Source organism: Malus domestica, chromosome 06 (genome assembly GCF_042453785.1).
Source record: "Malus domestica chromosome 06, GDT2T_hap1".
Classification (NCBI taxonomy): Eukaryota; Viridiplantae; Streptophyta; class Magnoliopsida; order Rosales; family Rosaceae; genus Malus; species Malus domestica.
Genome location: NC_091666.1, coordinates 25,880,848 through 25,903,566, shown reverse-complemented (window position 1 = coordinate 25,903,566; position 22,719 = coordinate 25,880,848). Strand labels below are relative to the sequence as shown.

Sequence of the window (22,719 nt, the reverse complement as noted above, 5' to 3'; positions counted from 1 at the left end):
ATTTTCTCATTGAGAGAAGAATACAACGCAACTAGACAAACCTAAAATTTATTTGATTTCATTTCTTTTTGAGAGATAATGGTCGTTTATGTATTAACTTTACGTGACTTTAACCTTTTTATCATGTAACTGATTACTTTTAGATATGTCATCTATCTCACTTTAATTCACTCTGACACACTCCAAGAACAGTTACTTCAACTGACTAGTATTCGTTAATTATTTTCCTCCCAATTTATATGATCAACAACGTCATTTGTCCCACTTTAAACCTCTATATTACACTTTGAAAAAAGTAAATTCAATTGAGCTCAATCAATTTATATGATCAACAATGTCATCCTGATTTGTTTGATTAATAAACATTGACATAGTATCCTGCTTTTTCTCGATAGCTACACGAAGAATCCCAAAGATCTAAGAATTCCTTCTTTTTTTTTAAACGATAACGATTGCATCTGTATTAAATTGACATAACTTAAGATGTCTATATCCAATAACGGACTGCTGTTAAATTTGCGATGTGTCCCGCTTCAATCTTCTATGCCAAATCGCGTAAGTTGTTAATGCAACAGAAAAATTTGACATAATCATTCAAATGAGGACCAAATTAAACCACATGTAAAAGATATAATCATTGTTGTAAATAATCATAAAAAATGTAGATAGACGACCTAAACTTTTCTAAACAGAGATGATTTCCACAATCTTTTTAACATCGTGCCACGCTCATGTTGCTTTATCACCTCTGATTATCTTTTGGAGGAAGATTATATTCACACATCTTAAATTACTTCATTCACATTTTTTTAATTTTTTTAATATTTTTCTATCAAGTGTTAGTAGTGTGTATAAAATATTAAAAAAATTAAAATAATATGAGAAAAGTAATTTAAAGTGTGTGAATATAATCTCTCATCTTTTGATTAGTTCGATCCAAATACGAGAGGGAATTAAGTGCAAAATTCATTTCTTTATTTTTTTTGGTTGAACGAATTCATTTCTCTTTTCGAAACATTTTCCTCTTGTAATTACATTGAAAGTTGTTGTACCAACAAGTACAAATCTTTCTTTCAACAAATCCAAGAAAAAATAGGGTATTATCTTTGCAAATGAAAGTTGTACTTTTACTTCTACTTTTGTACCATGAAAAAATCGAACCCCCTTTTTACCACTTTTTAATCCTGCAGGCCTAACAAAATTCCATACCCATTTAATTCAGATTTAATTCTGTAAGATGATATCTCCACACTCTTTTTTATTTTTCAAATATTTTTTTGATTTTTGAATATCGGATTTATTGAATTAAAAAAGATCAAAGAACATAAATTATTAAAGAATGTGTGAGAAGTAAAAAAGAGTATGTAGATAGCATACCTCTTTCTTCCGGAAAATCGCAAAGTGTTTAAAAATTAATTTACAATTAATTAATTAAAAAAAGTCTGCCTAATCACAGGCACACTGACGTAGACTCACTGTACCAACTTTTTTACCACTCTGGGTTAAATAAAATCTGGCGAACTAGATACGGGGGAAGAAGGAAATTTTTTACTGCGGCGGTAAAAGACAGTTGATGACAGCGGCGCCGGTACTTTTTCCAGTGGTGGCCTTCTGCTGCTGCTGCCATTTCCGCAACTGAGACTTGTTTGCTTTAAAGCAACAAGTAGCAACACGTGCAAATCGGCAAACTTCATTTCTGACACTTCTAATTTCTTTCTTTTTTTGCCTTTTTTTTGGTTGTTGCATATGGGGGTCATATTTTTGGCTTAATTTTGATTAGGGTCTAATTCCAAAATTAGGAAGCTGTTAAGTTTTCCAAGAATTCAAAAAAGATACCCTTCTGTTATTGTGTGAACAAAAAGCAAGGTAGAACTTTTCATTATTGTTATTATGATATGTAATGTGACCCATAATTGAAAAGGTTCTTCAAGAGTTAAGAGGAAATGGGAAGGGACAATTTTTAGCTTTTTGGTATTTGTTTTCGGGAAGTATGCACAAATTAAATCGGTTACAGATTTATATTAAAAAGTAAAGCTGAAGAAACGCTGAAAATTAGCTATACCAAACACACAAGTTTTCTTTTTATTTATGAGGAATCACATTTTAAATGCAAAAGGGTTATCAAAGAACAACTTACAACTTACGTGTACCTCATTAGTACACTGCAACTACTGCATCTTATACCAGATATATATTCATGTAAAGATATCTTACACGTGACATTGTGTCGATAACCAACCGAGACGTCATAGTAACGATCCAAAAAGGTCCATCGTGCATGCAAGTCCTTCCCCTCAAATATATAGGCTGGTAGGCCCTAAAATACACTGATATTGGATTATACACATCAACCCAGCTTTATGAAACATTTTTTTTTTCTTCCCATCATATGAGTTAATGGAAGTTCATGCAGCTTTGGGCGGATCCGGAATTGTGTCATTCGGTCCAAGATTATCAATCGGAGGTCGCTTTCTTCAAGTGGTCACAAATTGGTATGCCATTGTCAATGCTAGAGCCTACACAAAAAAATGTTACCAATAATTAATGTTGCATCGCAAATGATGCATTTGAAGTTGGGACCCCAAAATACAAAATAACAGGAAACACTCACAATGTGATCGCGATGAGGCGGAGCGTAAATGCCTATGGTCATTGCTGTTCTTCTACTGCAGTCACTGCGAGGAGGACCCAATATATTGGTAAATCTTGCCGGAACAACAATTACAGGCATCCCTACTAGGTTCCCCATACAGATTCTCTCCCAATCGACTGCATTGCCAATGAAGGCATCAACAGAGAAACTATCTCACTTCCCGAATCAGTCTTCCCCGTGCCCTCTGTGCCTAGAAACAATCATTGAGTATTATGCAGAGGCTAATTATCTCAAATCTAGAAAGTGCTATTCGTAGTGTTGTAATAAAGTTTAACGATTAGAATTACACTAGAATGACCTTAAGCACAACAACTCTAGTCATGACATGTAGACAAAATACCTAAACGTAGTCAACTGCTGGAAATATGCATGCACGACGCAGTTCAGGAGACCATTGGCTTGAGATTCATAATCATCATACTTCCTGGACCGTTGCCACTCATCAAAGTGAGACAACATATCCACATCCATCGTAAAATTTACAATGCATTGTACAAAGTCAACAATGTAGTTGAGTTTGAAAGGGACCATATTAATGCTTTTTGATTCAAGAACATGAATAACCTAAAGACACCATCAAACAATTTTACACAATGATCAAGTGATATGAGTTAATCAAAACTCAATGATACAATTTAGAATTGGACCACGAACCTTCATGTCAACATCATTAACATATCCGACAGTAAGCCTTGTTATGTCCACCGAGAAAGGATCCTCGAAGGGATGTCTCTTGATGAGAGGTCATTCGGGTCCTTTCCTTTAATAGCATCCAAAACAATCGCACAATCTGCAGCACTTCTATAGACAGGACCAAGCTTGTCTTGATAAACAAATTTAAAATCAGATTTATTACTCGGTTTAATTCTGTAACCTGCCAAAGGACGAAAGATAAGGTTCTGAATATATTATTAACTACTTCAAATTTAAGAAGAAAAACTTGATCAAATGTTTTATGATTGTTGCATACCAAGCTTTCTAATAAGCTCATGATGCGGGTTCGACCAACAGAGGCAAATATTGCACACAAAGCTGCCACGCCACAATGAGCTGCAGGTAAAGTCATGGAAGCAACTGTTTCAGATCCAATCGCAAATGGCACCATACCTGTAAAAGGTTTTTGTTTAAAGCAACATATTCCAAAAACGTTTCCTCAAAACTTTCCCAACTTTTTCAGTTTATGTTTACAAACAAGAGCACCCTTGGATGCTTCTTAAATAAGCTCATATTATTAAAAACAAAATTGCAAGGAACAAATGAAGGGGATGAAAAATCGGAGCAGCTCGCAATTTGAAACGTATATGCTTAGGTGCAAGCAGCAGGACCAGATGATGAACCCGTTGTGAATTCCTCAATATTCCACTTGTTTTTTGTCCTACCACCAAACCAGATGTCATCGTATGCTAGCGTTCTAGTAACAAGCTTTGCAACAAGAATTGCTCCAGCAGACTTCAACCTATGCAAAACATAGCCAGAAATAAACAAGTAAAATGCCACTTAACCAAACTTAATTTGCATGCGATTCATTTTGAATGTTTGAGCACCTCTTGAACACCCAGGTTTCGATGTCAAGAACTTTATCTTTGAAAGTTTTAGAACGCCACGTCGTTTTGTAGTGGGGAACTGAGATTATATCCTTCAGTCCATAAGGAATCCCGTGGAGAGGACCTAAAGAAGAAATCAATATGTAATTATGGTTAACCGCAATAATATTGTTGTCAAATTATCAGAGAGACAGCCCGAGGGCTTCACTTCCAAGAACACCGATATTGTCCCCAACTTCGTAATTACCCCTGTACAATTTGTTAGGCATGATGTTTTGTCACAAAAGGCCTCAGTATTAGTTGGAGTGGGGTTTGGATATTTACACTCTTCTTTTCTCAGAGATACGGCTTCAACAATTGCTACTTGGAACTTTGAGATTATTCAACATGATTTTTCCAAACTAAACATCGAATTTCAAAGGGCAGAAAAAGTGACAATTTGCAATTGAAGTATTCAGAAAAACAATCATACCCAAGTAAACTCCTCGAGCAAGCAATTCATCGGCTTCTTTTGCTTGTTGGTTTGCTAATTCTCTAATATAGGTAACCACAGCCTCAAGAACAGGATTGTACCTGGTGTTTTCCTTCAACAATGTATCAATATACAAAGGTCTAGAGTATTTCAATAAACATAAGAAGCTTAGTTTCTTAGAGCTCAGTACTCTTATTACCTCTTCAATCTTTGTATAAAAATTTGAGTAAGCTCCAGAGACGTAATTTTCTTCAACTTTATTAGCTTTCCAAATTCAAGCACATGATAGATGTTCATAATTCAAGATATATATCATACATATTGTGTAATTGTGTGTGTGTATGTGTGAGAGAGAGAGAGAGGCAGAAGCAAAAAGGAACAACTATTCAGATATATGGTCCTTGATCTCGTAGAAAGACAAGTGCAAAACAATATAAATGCGATCAAGAACACAAAATTTAGCACACAGATGCAATGACACAATGTTTACTCAAATTCACACAACGATAGCTACAAGTGCAAAACAATAGGAATGCGATCATGAACACAAAACTAAACATCACACACACACACACACACACCCGCAATAAGGATTTGACATGATTCACTCAATTTTGTAGCAACAACTATAAGTGCAAGACAATATAAACACGATAGAGAACACAAAAGATTACAATGAAAACAACAACACAAGAATTTAATATCGTTCACTCAAATTCTAACAACTACAATCAAGTGCAAAATGATATAAACGCGATCGAGAACACAACTTAAGCCATCAAACACAACTAGTACTAGATGAAAGAATAAATGCAAACCCATATGAACACAAAAGAAAAGTAAACAATGGCACGCGATGACACAATAATTTAACGCGGTTCACTCATTTCATATCAAGAGCTACAAGAAATCAAACTTAATTACTCATGAAGGCAATTTCTTCTTCACTTTGTGGTCTTTGAATGCCGGATAGGGAAGGATAATTGAACTTTGAGCTCAAGAGCTGTGATCTCTCATTGCCCTAATCCGGAACGAAAACCAAAGCACAAGGGTCCTATAATCCTCCATTGACATATCCAACTAGCTTTCTGTCTGCTATGATTGTGGGGATGTTGAACTCTTTTGCACCCTTCACAATCTCCAGCATCTAAATTAAGCACATAATAATACAAAATTACATTAAATTAGGCATGTTAAAAAACACAGATTGTGAATTTACTAAAGTACCTTTTCATCGTTGAAGAAGTTGGCATCAAATAAATCAAAGACCCTTCTGAAGAATGAAATGTCACTGATTTTTTCAAGGATTCATTCTTGTTCTTCTCACTGTCCTGATTAAATCAATAACAGAATATTTGTGCACTTCAAAAAATTTCACTGAATTAAAAATAAACGGACGGAAAAATTATTATTACCTGAGCAATTAGGGAAATGATCTTTAACTTTTCCATGCATTATTTGACACACCCCGTCCCGAAGGAGGGCGTGCTGGCCGTCACGTGAGAGTGACGTAACCATTTACACAGTTCGGAAGCTTTAAAAAAAAAATTCCAATTACTAAGATAACACACCCGAGGGTGAGTCCTACTTTTGTGAATTCTGTCAGAACACCGTTGGATTCCTCGTGGCCACCAAAGCTCTGCTAACTTGAACCTGGAGGGGCGCAAAACAAAATTGAGTGGGTCAGTAAAACAAAGTTTTTCGAAGACTTTTCATTTAAAACATTTATAACCCCTCACCGTAAAACCTGTATACTTTCCCAGAAAATAGCATATATATAAACATATATATATAAGCAAAAATCTCAAATCTCAAACCTTTAACACTTTTCAGAAATATATATATATATATATATATAACCATATGAAATCTCAAAGCTTGAATCCCAAATCTTTAACATTTTTCGAGAAAAACATGCCATGCCATAAATCAAAATATAAATCAGGTGAAATAAGGAATCAATCGGAGACCCTGCAGTTGGTCCTATACGATTAATTCAATAGCTCAATATCTCACTAAGCCGGAGTCACCACAGTGACCTATACGGCCCTACTCTGCACATCACTCGGAACTACGTAAGGTAGTCTATACGATGAAAGGTGTAAAATACGCTCTAGTGCTTCTCTCATCATATCATCAGCGCGCATATCTAAGGTCACCCACCAGTCGGAACCCCTCTAATGGTCTGTACGACTGGCATGTCGGAACCCTCACATGGTCTGTACGACATCCACCTACTTGGATCCAAGGCGAGCGTGCGGTGTGGTGAATAATATAAGCACTAACACCTAGGGTGCAGATTATGAGCTCAAACATCTCAACAACAACAATTCAATGAATAAACGAACTCACCTGACTTACCTGTGCCTCCACAGCACCATGCAACATGTATGCATCATATATCAATCATATAACTCATATGAAATTCACATTTTCCAAATAATTCTATGCATGGCATTTTCAAAACATAATTTCGCATAAAAGCATTTTTTCTGGGAAAAACAATAGTATATAGGTAATACGAAAACAAAACTGCCCACTCACCTGGAGTTCGCCCACAACTCCCTAGCACCGTACATCAAGGCGTCATGACGATTAGCGCCTAGAACAACAATCAAATCCAACCTCAGAAATTCTGCCGATAGAATACATAACTTATATAAGACACGTCACTACGTAGTTCGATCCGGATGATCTGCAATTCAGATTTCAAATCCGTAACTTCCAGAGGTCCACAATATACCTCTAGGACAACATCCTAAAATTTCATTACCATCCAACGGTCGGATCTTCGTCAATTTCCAAAACTAAGTGACGGTTAACATTCTATTTTATGAACTTACAACTTCAATTCCAGAAGATCCGTAAATCGGATTCCCAATCCGTAAGTTCCTATAATCCTCAAATATTACGTATTACAACGTATCAAAGTTTGGTGACGATCCAACGGTCGGATCGTCAATTCACATTTTCACCTAACCACGAATCGTAACCAACCTAGGTTCAATTATTCAATTTACGTCCATCAATTATCAAAACAGAACCTAGAACCTTAATCACAAGCTAATAATGACATTGGCGGGCCATTGGCCACGCGCCGCCGCGCGGGCCGCCGCGGGTGGCGGTTGGCCGCCCCCGGCTCGCCGGAAAATTCAACTATTTCCAAAAATTACCAAAATTTGCAGATTTGAAGATCTCAATGAGTAGAACAACTTTCATACCTGAGACCAAGGCCAATTTGGCCTGGAAGTGCTTCAATTTCACCAAAACCGTGAAGAACCCTAGAATTTGGGTGTTTCCAATTCGACCTTCAAACTTGTTCCAACGCCTCAATTACCTCTTGGGCTTTGTTCTAGGTCCTAAAGGAATGCTAAAGGTGTTAGTAATTGAAAGAAAACATTTCAAAATTTGGAGAATTTAAACAAAAGGGTCGCGGCACCCGTAGGGGTGTTCTTCGCGAAATCACAACGAAATTCAATGATTCTTGGGGTGAAACGTAAAGAGGGAAGACCTAGATGATGATTAGGAGTGGTACCTTGACTCAATTCGTCGGAAATTTGGACGAAATCCATCGAATTTGGGCGTGGGCACCGCCGGGTCGAAACGACCCACGGGTTCTCCCCAACCCATTTCCTCTTTTCCTCCGCTTCTCACCCTCTCTCCCTTCCTCCTTTCCCTGTTCCGATTGGTCAGTTTCTTCCCCTCTCTGCCTCTGATTCGCTCTCTCTCCTTCTTCTCCGATTGGGCAGTTTTTGCCCAATCTCTCTTCCTCTTTTCTGTTTTCTGGTTCTTCCCACGCACACACCCACACAAAACTTTCATTTTTCTCATCCCAGCCATCCATTTCAAAATCCTTTAATCTGGGCCATCCAAATTTTAATAAAAGAATTTCTATATTTTACTAAAATTATAAATCCTTAAAATTCCAAATTTCAAACGTTAATAACTTCTTCGATATAACTCCAAATCACGAACCGTCTGCGCCCACACGTCCGTAACGACGAGTACTATGAGGATATGTCAAGAAAACAAATCTTAGATGGCACGACACAACGATTAACCTCGAATGATGTGCGTGCCTCGAAGGGCATTTTTGTAAAATCCTTTATTAAAACTTTAAAAATTCTTAAAATTAGGGACGGGCTGTCACAATCTACCCACCTTACAGAAATTTCGTCCTCGAAATTTACACAATCTTTACAATCCGTCAATATCCATGAAACAGCCCGAAACACATCTCTCTCATTCGATTCTTTGATTTCTAAGTAGCTTCTTCCACTGAAAGATTCCTCCATAAACTTTCACCAAACTCATAGTCTTATTTCTCAGTACATCATCTTTCTAATACAAGATAGGCACTGGCTCCTCATCATACGTCAAATCCATATTGACTTCCAAAGGTTGAGAAGGTATCACTCGTGAAGGATATGAGGTTTAATGTCGAAGTATCGAAACATAAAACATATCATGCCCTTTCATCGGCTCTGGAGGCAACTCAGCCCGTACGTAACTTCACTGACTCGTTCAATGATCACAGATGGTCTGACGTATCTAGGACTTACTTGTTTTTCTTTTTTAAAACGAATCATACTTTTCCAAGGTGATAATTTCAAAATCATTCGATCACCTACATATACATCCGGTCAGTGGCATGTTTGTCGGCTAAGCTCTTCAGCCGATCCTGGCCCACTTCCAGGTTAGACTTAATTACTTGAATATTCCGAATAGTCTCATCCACTAACTCAGGGCCTTGAATACTATCCGTCCCCAATTCTAACAATTTCGAAACACAAGACATAGCTTTACACGGCCTTATGGCGTTACTCTAGGGAACAAACTGAAGGGACCAACATACCCAAGAAGTTTAACAGATCCCAAATCTCTTTTTCCATAAAACAAACAAATAAATGTTGCGCTTGTCTGGAAAGGTTGGTGTTCTCATACTGAAGTAACATACGTTGACGTCACCAGCCGATCAATTATTATTCAAATTCCAACCTAACTATTTTGTATACGAGGAAGCTTGTCCACGAAATCCATAGTAATATTCTCCCATTTCCACCGTGGAATGGGAAATGACTACATTATTCCAAAAGACTTATTTCTTTCTGCTTTAACCTGATGACTGATGATACGCCTACTAACATACTTCGCCATTCCTCTTTTCATACCCGTCAATAGTACATGAACGAATGGTATGATAAATCTTAGTACTTTTGGGATGCATTGTAGAAGTGGAATAATGTACATCGTCAAAATTGCTTTCTTTAATTCCACACCATTAGGCATAAACACTTTGTTCTTTTGCGTAGGCTTGCCATCTGATTCTCTAACTCTAAGGTCCTTCTTTTTCCCGTTATTCCTTGCTTTAAATAAATTCTTGAATTTCTTCGTCAAACGCTCGAGTATCGAGTACGATCTACCAAATGGGTCCAACTTAGAAATTAGCAAGTAAGGCTTCTTCTCGATTTTTGATACTCAACTTTACTCCAGTAGATTTCAAATCCACAAGAAGATGAACATAGCAAGCGTACCAAGCATTAATTCTCACTGGGGTCTTCCTACTAAATGCATCAGCCACAACATTAGCTTGACCACCCTCGTCACACAATCATAATCACTAAGCAACTCATTCCACCTTTGTTGCCTAAGATTAAGATGCCTCTGAATAAACAGATATTGGGTACTCTTTTGATTTGTAACAATCATGCACTTTTCTTCCCATAAAGACAATGTCTCCAAATTCTCAAAGCAAAGATGATAGCTGCTAATTCCAAATTATAATTAGGGTAATTCATCTTATGAGATCCCAATGGCCATGAAGCATAGGCAATCATCCTACCATGTTGCATCAACACGCATCCAAGTACATTCAAAGAAGTATTATTATAGACCACATAATTACCACTATCGTCTGGGAGTGCGAAAATAGATGCATGAGTGAGGGAATACTTTACTTGCTGAAGCTCTACTCACAATTTTTTTTTTTTTTTATCCCACTCAAACTTAACCTCTTTTCTCATCAATCTCGCCAAGGGCGAAGCAATAATTAAAATCTTGGACGAACTATCGATAATATCCTGCTAATCCGAGAAAACTCTGAACCTCAGTCACAGTTCGCAATTGTTCCAAATTCTCAATCGTTGCTACTCTTTTAAGAATCCATTTGAATACCTTAAGTAGATATAATTAATTTATCCAACATTAGCATTTGCTAAACTTAGCATACATCAACGTTCCCTCAATCTTTGCAACACCAACTTTAAATATCTAGCATGCACTGCTCTAATCTTATCAATCTCGTCAATGGCAAACAATAACAACCCGGTCCAGATATCACTGGAATACTTCCTTCAGCAAACTCATAAAAGTAGCAGGTGCATTCATCACTCCGTATGGCCTCCCAACTTGAAATGACCATAACGAGTCCTGGATTCAGTCTTATGAACATCCCCACTGTTAATCTTCAACTAATATCATTCAGACCTCAAGTCAATCTCAGAAAGTACCCAGGCGCCTCAGAGCTGATCAAATAATCATCAATACACAACAATGGATAACAGCTCTCAATCGTTACCCGATTCAATTACATAATATCAATGCCTAGCCTTAATGTCCATTTTCTTCCTCACAAATAACCCGGAGCTTTTCCAATGTGATATAATAAGTTGAATGGAACTTTTAACTCAACCTGAACCAATCTCTAACATAGGATTTGTACCTAAAAACAATTCAATAATAAAACCCACATCTCTGCCTGGCGGCAATCTAGGTAAGGCATCTGGGAATACACCAAGAAAATGTCTAACCATCTTTACATCTTCCATACTATTAGGATCAACATCATTTAGCACCATATGAACTCAATATCTTGGCAGCCTTTTGATAACAATCTTCTTTGCTCTCTCAACAGGAATAATGGCATAACTCACTCCACTTTACTTACCCCCAAAAGTAACCTCTGGTCATCCAGGTCAACAAAAATTAACTGATTCCCCATAGCAATCTAGCTTGACACAATTATACATTTCCTCTACCAGAGTCATCTTGTCTCAGAAATCTGGGATCACTAGTAAATCTATCACTTCGCCTCTGACCAGTGGCAGTAAAACTTAAGCTGGGAAAATTAGCTCTAATTTCACTTCCTTTGAAGCTCTGAGTCATCCGAGGTCTTTGATATGACGAATCTTTAACTTTATCGTCTTATTCTGATTCTCATTCCTTTCTTATTCCTCTTTACTCTCGCTGATCATATTCTCAAAGTCTTCAAAGCCCAACAGCATCCCGTAAACTCTTGGTAAAAAGTACAATGGATAGTGATCGCCAAAGAACGCAACTTCTTCTTATCATCCAGCCAAAAACGACATAACACCTCGACCGAATTAACAACATCATCAGAATGGAAATAAGGCAAGTCTGTAAGCTTTCTATAATATTCATCCGTCGTCATTTTCCTCGTCTCACATTTGCAATTTCTTGTTTACTACCATCACAATATGCCGGGGGAATGAACTTTTCTTAAACAATTCTTTAAACAACTTCCAAACAGTTGTCCTTCCGATATTGTCGGATAACATTCCTATCTCCATCAAAATGCAGATTCATCACTCAAAAACTAGGTAATCATCTCGACCTACCTATCGGGAGGAAAATTCCCTTAACCTTGCATAATCTGAAACGCCTTTTCCCAATTGATTAAGCCATCAATCTGCTCCCTTAGGTCCTTCATATCCCTAAGGGATTCAAATTTAACTTATAACCAGTCTCAAAAGGTCCCTTTAGATAATAGACTGAATCACAATGGCAATAGTTTCCCCCCAAACTACTATATCAGGGAAATTAGGCTCATCCGAACTACGTGGCTCGCTACGAGGCGGTATAGTTCTGACAGAAGACACTAGGAAATTATCAAGATGTCCAGAATTGCAACCTAGGCTCTGATACCAACTGACACACCCCGTCCCGAAGGAGGGCGTGCTGGCCGTCACGTGAGAGTGACGTAACCATTTACACAGTTCGGAAGCTTTAAAAAAAAAATTCCAATTACTAAGATAACACACCCGAGGGTGAGTCCTACTTTTGTGAATTCTGTCAGAACACCGTTGGATTCCTCGTGGCCACCAAAGCTCTGCTAACTTGAACCTGGAGGGGCGCAAAACAAAATTGAGTGGGTCAGTAAAACAAAGTTTTTCGAAGACTTTTCATTTAAAACATTTATAACCCCTCACCGTAAAACCTGTATACTTTCCCAGAAAATAGCATATATATAAACATATATATATAAGCAAAAATCTCAAATCTCAAACCTTTAACACTTTTCAGAAATATATATATATATATATATATATATATAACCATATGAAATCTCAAAGCTTGAATCCCAAATCTTTAACATTTTTCGAGAAAAACATGCCATGCCATAAATCAAAATATAAATCAGGTGAAATAAGGAATCAATCGGAGACCCTGCAGTTGGTCCTATACGATTAATTCAATAGCTCAATATCTCACTAAGCCGGAGTCACCACAGTGACCTATACGGCCCTACTCTGCACATCACTCGGAACTACGTAAGGTAGTCTATACGATGAAAGGTGTAAAATACGCTCTAGTGCTTCTCTCATCATATCATCAGCGCGCATATCTAAGGTCACCCACCAGTCGGAACCCCTCTAATGGTCTGTACGACTGGCATGTCGGAACCCTCACATGGTCTGTACGACATCCACCTACTTGGATCCAAGGCGAGCGTGCGGTGTGGTGAATAATATAAGCACTAACACCTAGGGTGCAGATTATGAGCTCAAACATCTCAACAACAACAATTCAATGAATAAACGAACTCACCTGACTTACCTGTGCCTCCACAGCACCATGCAACATGTATGCATCATATATCAATCATATAACTCATATGAAATTCACATTTTCCAAATAATTCTATGCATGGCATTTTCAAAACATAATTTCGCATAAAAGCATTTTTTCTGGGAAAAACAATAGTATATAGGTAATACGAAAACAAAACTGCCCACTCACCTGGAGTTCGCCCACAACTCCCTAGCACCGTACATCAAGGCGTCATGACGATTAGCGCCTAGAACAACAATCAAATCCAACCTCAGAAATTCTGCCGATAGAATACATAACTTATATAAGACACGTCACTACGTAGTTCGATCCGGATGATCTGCAATTCAGATTTCAAATCCGTAACTTCCAGAGGTCCACAATATACCTCTAGGACAACATCCTAAAATTTCATTACCATCCAACGGTCGGATCTTCGTCAATTTCCAAAACTAAGTGACGGTTAACATTCTATTTTATGAACTTACAACTTCAATTCCAGAAGATCCGTAAATCGGATTCCCAATCCGTAAGTTCCTATAATCCTCAAATATTACGTATTACAACGTATCAAAGTTTGGTGACGATCCAACGGTCGGATCGTCAATTCACATTTTCACCTAACCACGAATCGTAACCAACCTAGGTTCAATTATTCAATTTACGTCCATCAATTATCAAAACAGAACCTAGAACCTTAATCACAAGCTAATAATGACATTGGCGGGCCATTGGCCACGCGCCGCCGCGCGGGCCGCCGCGGGTGGCGGTTGGCCGCCCCCGGCTCGCCGGAAAATTCAACTATTTCCAAAAATTACCAAAATTTGCATATTTGAAGATCTCAATGAGTAGAACAACTTTCATACCTGAGACCAAGGCCAATTTGGCCTGGAAGTGCTTCAATTTCACCAAAACCGTGAAGAACCCTAGAATTTGGGTGTTTCCAATTCGACCTTCAAACTTGTTCCAACGCCTCAATTACCTCTTGGGCTTTGTTCTAGGTCCTAAAGGAATGCTAAAGGTGTTAGTAATTGAAAGAAAACATTTCAAAATTTGGAGAATTTAAACAAAAGGGTCGCGGCACCCGTAGGGGTGTTCTTCGCGAAATCACAACGAAATTCAATGATTCTTGGGGTGAAACGTAAAGAGGGAAGACCTAGATGATGATTAGGAGTGGTACCTTGACTCAATTCGTCGGAAATTTGGACGAAATCCATCGAATTTGGGCGTGGGCACCGCCGGGTCGAAACGACCCACGGGTTCTCCCCAACCCATTTCCTCTTTTCCTCCGCTTCTCACCCTCTCTCCCTTCCTCCTTTCCCTGTTCCGATTGGTCAGTTTCTTCCCCTCTCTGCCTCTGATTCGCTCTCTCTCCTTCTTCTCCGATTGGGCAGTTTTTGCCCAATCTCTCTTCCTCTTTTCTGTTTTCTGGTTCTTCCCACGCACACACCCACACAAAACTTTCATTTTTCTCATCCCAGCCATCCATTTCAAAATCCTTTAATCTGGGCCATCCAAATTTTAATAAAAGAATTTCTATATTTTACTAAAATTATAAATCCTTAAAATTCCAAATTTCAAACGTTAATAACTTCTTCGATATAACTCCAAATCACGAACCGTCTGCGCCCACACGTCCGTAACGACGAGTACTATGAGGATATGTCAAGAAAACAAATCTTAGATGGCACGACACAACGATTAACCTCGAATGATGTGCGTGCCTCGAAGGGCATTTTTGTAAAATCCTTTATTAAAACTTTAAAAATTCTTAAAATTAGGGACGGGCTGTCACATTATTAGGGTAAATTTATTTTCCCTTTGGCCAAAGAACTTCATTACTTAAATATAATGTCCAGATCATGGTATAAAATATCGATGATATCGGAAATATCGGTAGTCCAAAAACATGGAAATTTCGATGGAAATATCGGGATATTATCGATATCGATAAAAATTGAATAAAAACCATGGAAATTGTAAGAAAAACTTGGAAATTTTTATTGAAACTTTGGAGAATGTTTATTTAGTCAATTATCTATTAGTTTATCAAAAAAATTAGAAAGAAATGCATTACATAATGGATTTAACTGATTTAAGTTGATTATACATCGAGCTGGCAAACACTGTGAGTGTAGAAAATATGTAGTAATTAATGAAAAAAAAAGATTAAACACACCATAATCATTTATATATAATGATTTACTACAATATTTTACACTTTATACATTGCATGGTAAGATACATGAGTGATTTAGTACCACATAAAGTTCCTATGAGGTTCAAAATTTTCACTATCTTCATCATCTCTATGTGTAGAGTAAGTTTATTGTGAAGAGTATTCATCAAATGATAAATCCCCAAAATAGTTTTGCATGTAATTGTTAACATGCCACTCATATAAATATAAATATTTTAGCATATTATCACTAAAAAATAAGTGATATATGATGGTTACGGTGTTGGAGTAAAATAGGATGGTTCAAATCCCCTTTGTGTTTTTTTTTCCTCCATTTTTTTCCCTTTTTTTCTTCTTTTTCTTTTTTTTTTCCTTCCTTTACATTGATATTTTCGATATTTTAGCGATATTACACCGATATTTTGATAAAATATTGCTGAAGTGTGAGCGAAATTATCGACATCGATATTTTCCGATATTATCGTCGATATTGTCGATATTTATACGATATGTACATGGATATATTCCGAAATATCCGTGATTCAAAAAAACCGAAATATCCTCGATATTTCGTCGATATTATTGATATTTTAGACTATGATCCAGATAATTACTTCATGTAAAAGTTAATTTTGTATTTTTCACTTTTCATTCTGCAAGTAGCAGAAACAACAGTACTAACACAGAGAGTGGGAGAGAGAGTTGCCATATTTGAAAGCTTGGAGGAGAGGGGGAGAGAGAGACCGCATGAGATGGTCGTGGCATACATGCATTGGGCAACAAGGAGTTTACATAGGGAGGGTTTCCGACTGGTGAAGAGCAATTAATTGAATGTTTCACCATTTTTTTTTTGTGAATTTCTTTTTTTTTTTTTAAATTTAATGGGAGAGGGTAATTTTGGTATTTTCAAATGCTTCACCTATTTGGCTTCTCACTTTATATATAAAAGACTAGCCTCTTACCACACGCGTAGACTAGCCTCTTGCCTTTGACACTTTTGATTTTTTATTAGAAAAAACAAAAAACAAAAAAACAAATAATAATATATTTAAAAATGAAAATAAAGTTAGGGTTTTTTTTTTTTTTTTTTGTGAATTTCTTATTTTATTTGAAAATTTAATGGGAGAGGGTAATTTGGGATTATGAATGTTTCACTATTTTTGCTTTCTCCCTTTATATATATAGAAGATTGGAGAAATGAGGCGATATTTATAGGGGTTTGGCCGGCCCCTATTTGGAGAAAAGGGGTCTGGCCACTTATGATGATTTTTGGATGTAATTGTAAGATATTATGTCAAAATAATATCTTACAATCAATTAGGAAATTAATTTAGGTAATTAATCCAATTTTGAATGAATAATTGAAGGTTACCTTGTGGGGAGGATTTGATAAGGATGGATGAAATAGGTTTTGAATAAATACCTATTTTAATCACTTTTGACCTTGATTGAGTCGTGATTGTCCGCTGCTTGTGCGAAAGAGTTCAGGTGTCCCCTCGAGGGTAATTTTGTCTTTTTTACCCAAGAATCCACGTGTCGTCTCCATATTTTTCTCGATTATTTTTGGCTCCACAAATGCCTCCACACCTGTTGGGCTGCTCGCAGGAAAGGGCAGCAGGTGTAGAGATCTTGTTGCTTTAGGAAACATAGGATTGTTTCTTATTTTGATGTAGATTCCCTTTTTAATTGGAAATTAGATCATTCTAGGAAAGAGAAATAAATTACTTCCAAAGTCTATTTAAGTCTACCTTAAGTAGATTATTAAATCAACTTTAGAGAGTAATATATTATACCGTACAAGAGAGAGAGAGAGCGCTAGAGGATATTTGTTCCCTCTCCCCTAGCAATCTTCTACAATTGCCCGTGCAAATGACCGTCTTTCGTTACTTTCTTCGTCTTCACGCCGCTCCAAGGTAATAAAAAAAATATTCCTTGTCTTCGTAATTTTTAGAAGCCTCGAGACTTGAAAATTGACTTGACGGGGTCAAGAATGTGTGAGAAAGTGGCTGAAAAGCCACAGTACAGTTGCTGTCGTAGGGTGGCTTTGGTGCAATAGTGGCTCAGCTCGGGCTGAGGGCTGGCAGCGTGGGCGCCTGGCTTAGGTGCCACGGTTTGGGCCTTTGTGCCTGGGCTGCATGGAAAAATGGGGTAAGCGCGGGGAGGGAGAGTAGCATGCCCCTGGGCTTGGCCTGCTTAATTGGACCAATGACTGTTTTTTTTTTTTTTTTTTTTTTTGTGGCTGGGCTTGGGCCTGTGCCTGGGGGGAAAGAAAGAAAGGTCAAGAGCTTTGTTAAGCCGTGAGGCCTGCTGTGCTGTGTCTTCCTTTTTTTTTTCAAGCAGCCGTCTAACGAATTTTCTTCGCGTCTTTGTATAATTTCTTTAAGCATGTCTTCCTCAAGCCACAAGAATGATGATGGTGCATTGCCATTGTATCGTCAAGACGAGTCTTTGAGCAAGGTTGCTTACTTCAAAATTAGCTCTGATGACTTGTTTAAAGACTTCCTTGAGGCATGTAGACACGTCATTCTGTCAAGAGTGCATGTGAAGCGTGTCAAGGATGGTAGCAGCCATAAGCCATGTAGTGGGGCTCAGAGAGCCATAAAGTTCCACCTTTACTACTTTGTATTGGGGTTCATTTTTCCTATGTCGCGTTTCTTCCAAAAAGTGCTTTGTTCCATGAGATGTGCCCCTGCTCAATGTTCTCCAAATGCAGTCCGCGTGATAATGGGTTTCTTCAATCTAAGCCAATTCTTTGACTTAGATCAAACTGTTGGTACTTCTTTGACATAGGCCACATCGAGGAAGTTGGTTAGCTACGATCTCTCCATAAGCTTTTTGACCATTCGAGCAAGGGAGATCACGATTGGGCTAAGGAGACTTTGGAGATGAGTGGAGAATGGCAGTTTAATTCTTTCCCTGAGTTGCGTGTTCCGACGGTTTTCATCTCCGATAAGTAGGCTGCTTTGTACTTTCGCTAAGCTGCTTTCTGATTTATTGATTGTGTCCTTCTATTCTTATGGATTTGGAATTTGGCTCAACTCCTAAGACTTTTCCAGACATGAAGAAAGTGCATATCGCTCTGGGTATCCCTTATAAGTACCATGAGTGGCGTTGGCTGCTTAGTCATCTTCATTGGGAGAAATGTGGGTTGCCTCCGAGATAGAAGATAAAGCGAATCAAGGCTAAGGCATTGGCTCGCCCGATCGTCGTTGTGGAGCCCACTGCAAATGAAGGTGGGAAAATAAGACCTTCCCCGACTGCTCAAGAGATGCTGAATGAGAAAAAGCCAAAGACTTTTTCCATTGCTCGCGAGGTTCACCGGCTGCCCTAGGTTTGTGATTGACTTGACTTCTTCCAAGGATAAGAAAGATGAAGCTGCTAGATCCGTGCTAGTGACGTGTCTCGCTCCAAAGGTAGATAGTTCGATTACTAATAAGATCGTTCATCGTATAAGTTTCGTCGTGCCCCTAGTGCCAAAATTTGTACCAAAACGTCCGTCTAGGGCTAAGTTTGGTTCACCTTTGGAGAGGCCTGCTACTTTGAAGAGTGACAAGGTGCCCTTGCCTGCTAAAGTGGCGCTAAAACTCGTTCCCTCTGCTGTTGAGACCGGTTCATCTGCTGAGAAGAAGGATGCTACTCGTGCGGGCAATTGTGAGAAATCTACCAAGTTTGTTTCTAGGGAAGCTGCCGAGATTTATACGCTCTTGAGACCAGATCTGCTCGAAGACATGAATGTGTGTGCCAGGTTTGTTAATGGCATCAAAGGGGTTGTTGGCCCAAGTTCCTTTGCGAAGCATACGACTGAGTATATGAGGACTACTCTACTGGCTATAATGTAGAAAACGACGATTCTAGTAGTCGAGTCTATGTTCCTTGATCAAAAGGATAACAAGGCTGCCAATGAGGTGACAATAATTGTGGTAGCCGAAACTTATTCTTTGGTTGAGAAAGTTAAGAAGTTGGAATCTGAGCTTGCTGCCTTGAAAGGGTCTAATATCTCTGCCCCCACTTTTCTGCAGCTTGAGACCGTTCGCCAATAGATCGTGGATTTGAATACTAGGCTTGACGCAATCTAAGTAAAGTATGAAAGTGCAAAGAAGGAGATCAGGTGTTACATACCTCAGATTTAAGATCTTGAGCGTGCCATCTCTAAGTTTCATTTCGCTGTTTACGCAAAGGATGAAGAACCAATTGCTCCTTACAACCAAGTAATCCACTTCAAGAAGGTCGTTGATAGGCTTGAGCCTCAAGTGTTGGAACTCCAAGGTGCTTTGAAGACCAATGACAGTATGACGAAGGAAATGGAAGAGTTGCAGTGCATCTGTGCTGGTCTACTCGAAGAGAATGAGCAATTGAATGGTGAGAAGGCTAGGTTCAAGACTTTGCTTACTCAGAGTTAAGCCAATTTCTACAAGCTGGGATATGTAGACCATCTCTTTGGGCGGCCGTTTGACTTTAAGTTTTCTGGTAAGGACTTCGAGACCTTCTCTATTTCTTCGAAAAACTTACTCGCATTTACTTTTGAGGCTTCCATTGGTGAAGTAGTTAGAGAAGATGATGCCTAGGATGGAGCAACCGAGGATGAAACGCCAGATGGTGCCGCTGCTAAGGGTGCTGCGACTGCTGAAGGTGTGGCAATCGAGTAGTCGTGGAGTGTCCAAGCTGCTGAGAAGTAGTCTTCTAAATAGTCTTTAGGATTTTCTTTGTTTTCCTTGTTGCTTTTGCTTGAACTCATTCCGTCTTTACTAGTCGTTTATCAATTTTGCCAAGAAAAGTTAATAAATTTGCTTCCTTCGCTTTTCTCCATCTTCGCTACTTTTGCTCATGCCTTAACTTTTAGACTTTATAGACCAGTGGCAGACGTGCTACTTTTCTATAATCAGATTGGCCCGTATAGCCTATGCATCCATAAATGTTGGCGTAGAACTGTGCAAAGTTATTAGGCATAGGGTCGGCAGTCGGACATCTTACTTACAAAAACAGACGTGTCTAAGTGACCACTTGGCTGTTAACTTTGGTTTTCTCCAATTCCGTAGGTTGTGTAACAAGTATCACAACACTTTATGACTTGGTGTAGGTTGTTCGGCGCTTTGGCAAAATTGAAGCCCATCGACTGCATAGCATGTTGGCAATAGATGAAGCTTCGTATATGCGCGCTAACTTGTTTAACCGTTCATATAAACGTGAGGTTGTATAAGTTTAGCGCTGCTTTATTGTTCGAAAGGCAAGCCGTAAACAATCTTCTAGAAACCGTAGGCTACCTTAGTACACTCGGTAGCAGCTTTAGGGTTCCAGGGCAGCCATCTATAGGCGTACTGCATAATGTGCCCCATCCGTCTCTAAAGCCCGGTTCCTCACAGATTAGGCAAAGAGTCCCAAAATCCTTCAATTAGCTAAGCCTTGAAAAAAAAACCATTGTAGCTACTTCTAGGAATCCCAGCGCAAGCCATATGCATCTAGTTATATTAAGGTAGCTTGACTCATCCACGTCTAGATATTTGAAGTGTAGATTTTACCTTTTCGCACTGGAGAACATGGTTGGTCCCTTGGAGGGTGTAATTCCTGCGATGAGTCCCTAAGAAGAGTGCAATCTTCTTTTTGAAGTGCAAGAGAGATCAGTTGTTATAAACATGTAATCGAGCCCAGTTGTAAATTAATTCTAAATTCCTCATTGAAAAACGAGGTGGTGCCTGTTGAGCTGCTTGAGTTCTTCGAGCTTTGTTATAGTGGGAGGTTACACATGGTACTTCCTTATATTGTAGGCATTCCACTACTTTTCGATTTCTTTGTCGTTCATGGTGGCGATGGTGTAATTACCCTTACTGCCTACTCTGCTGATCTTGTACGGACATTCCCGGATGAGATCCATCTTTTTGGAGTCTTCTCTGTAGGCAGTGATAAATGATTCTCTTAGGACTAGATCTCTAGGTTGGAACCGCAGAATCTTGGCCCTTTTATTGTAACTGGAGAGGAATTGCTACTGGTAGGCTGCGATGCGAATAATGGTCTGTTTGCGCTTCTCCTATGCTATATCTAAGAGTGTGGCCATCTCTTTACTGTTTTGCTCAATGCTTGGTAGTAGAGTGATGATACTTGGCACGATGACATTGAGATGAATGATTGCTTCTGAACCAAATACCAAAGAGAAAGGAGTCTCACATTTAGTTCGTCTTTTGGTTGTGCGATATGCCCATAGACACCTGAGAAGTTCGTCTGGCCATTTTCCCTTCTTGTTTGAGAGGGATTTCTTAAGGCAGTCGAGAATCGTCTTGTTGGATGCTTCAGCCTGCCCATTACCTTGAGAATATCTTGGTGTGGACATGTGCTATTTGATGCCATACTTTTGGAAAAACTTCACCAAATCTTTACCCATGAATTACGGGCCGTTATCAGTGACGATGGATTGAGGGATGCCAAATCAACAAATGATATTCTTCCATATGAAGCTCTCTATGTCAGTCTGAGTCATGGTTGTCATGGGCTCTGGTTTTACCCATTTGGTGAAGTAATCGGTTGCCACGATCATCATGCCCTTGCACCCAGTAGTGGGCAGCATTGGCCCTACCAAGTCGATTGCCTACTACATGAACGGCCAAGGACTTCTTTGCGAGTGTAGCTTGCTGGCAGGCAGTGCTGGTACCAGCTTGTAGCGTTGGTAGTGGTCGTACTTTTGTACTAACTCCTTAGCGTATTGATGGTAGTCATAGTCTGAAATATTGATAATATCGACGAAATATCGAGGATATTTCGGTTTTTTCAAATCATGGATATTTCGGAACATATCCATGTACATATCGTACAAATATCGACAATATCAACGATAACATCGAAAAATATCGATGTCGATAATTTCGCTCACACTTCAGCAATATTTTGTCAAAATATCGGTGTAATATCGCTAAAATATCGAAAATATCAATGTAAATGAAGGGAAAAAAAAGAAAAAAAAAAGGGAAAAAAGGGAGGAAAAAAAAACACGAGGGGGATTTGAACCCCTCCCATTTTATTCCTCCAACACCAT

The 22,719-nt window shown here is 38.6% G+C and overlaps 1 pseudogene; it reads right to left on the bottom strand.

The window, feature by feature from the left end:
- Nucleotides 1-2,070: 2,070 nt before the first annotated feature.
- LOC103438756 (uncharacterized) lies at nucleotides 2,071-15,095 on the bottom strand (annotated as a pseudogene).
- Nucleotides 15,096-22,719: the final 7,624 nt, after the last annotated feature.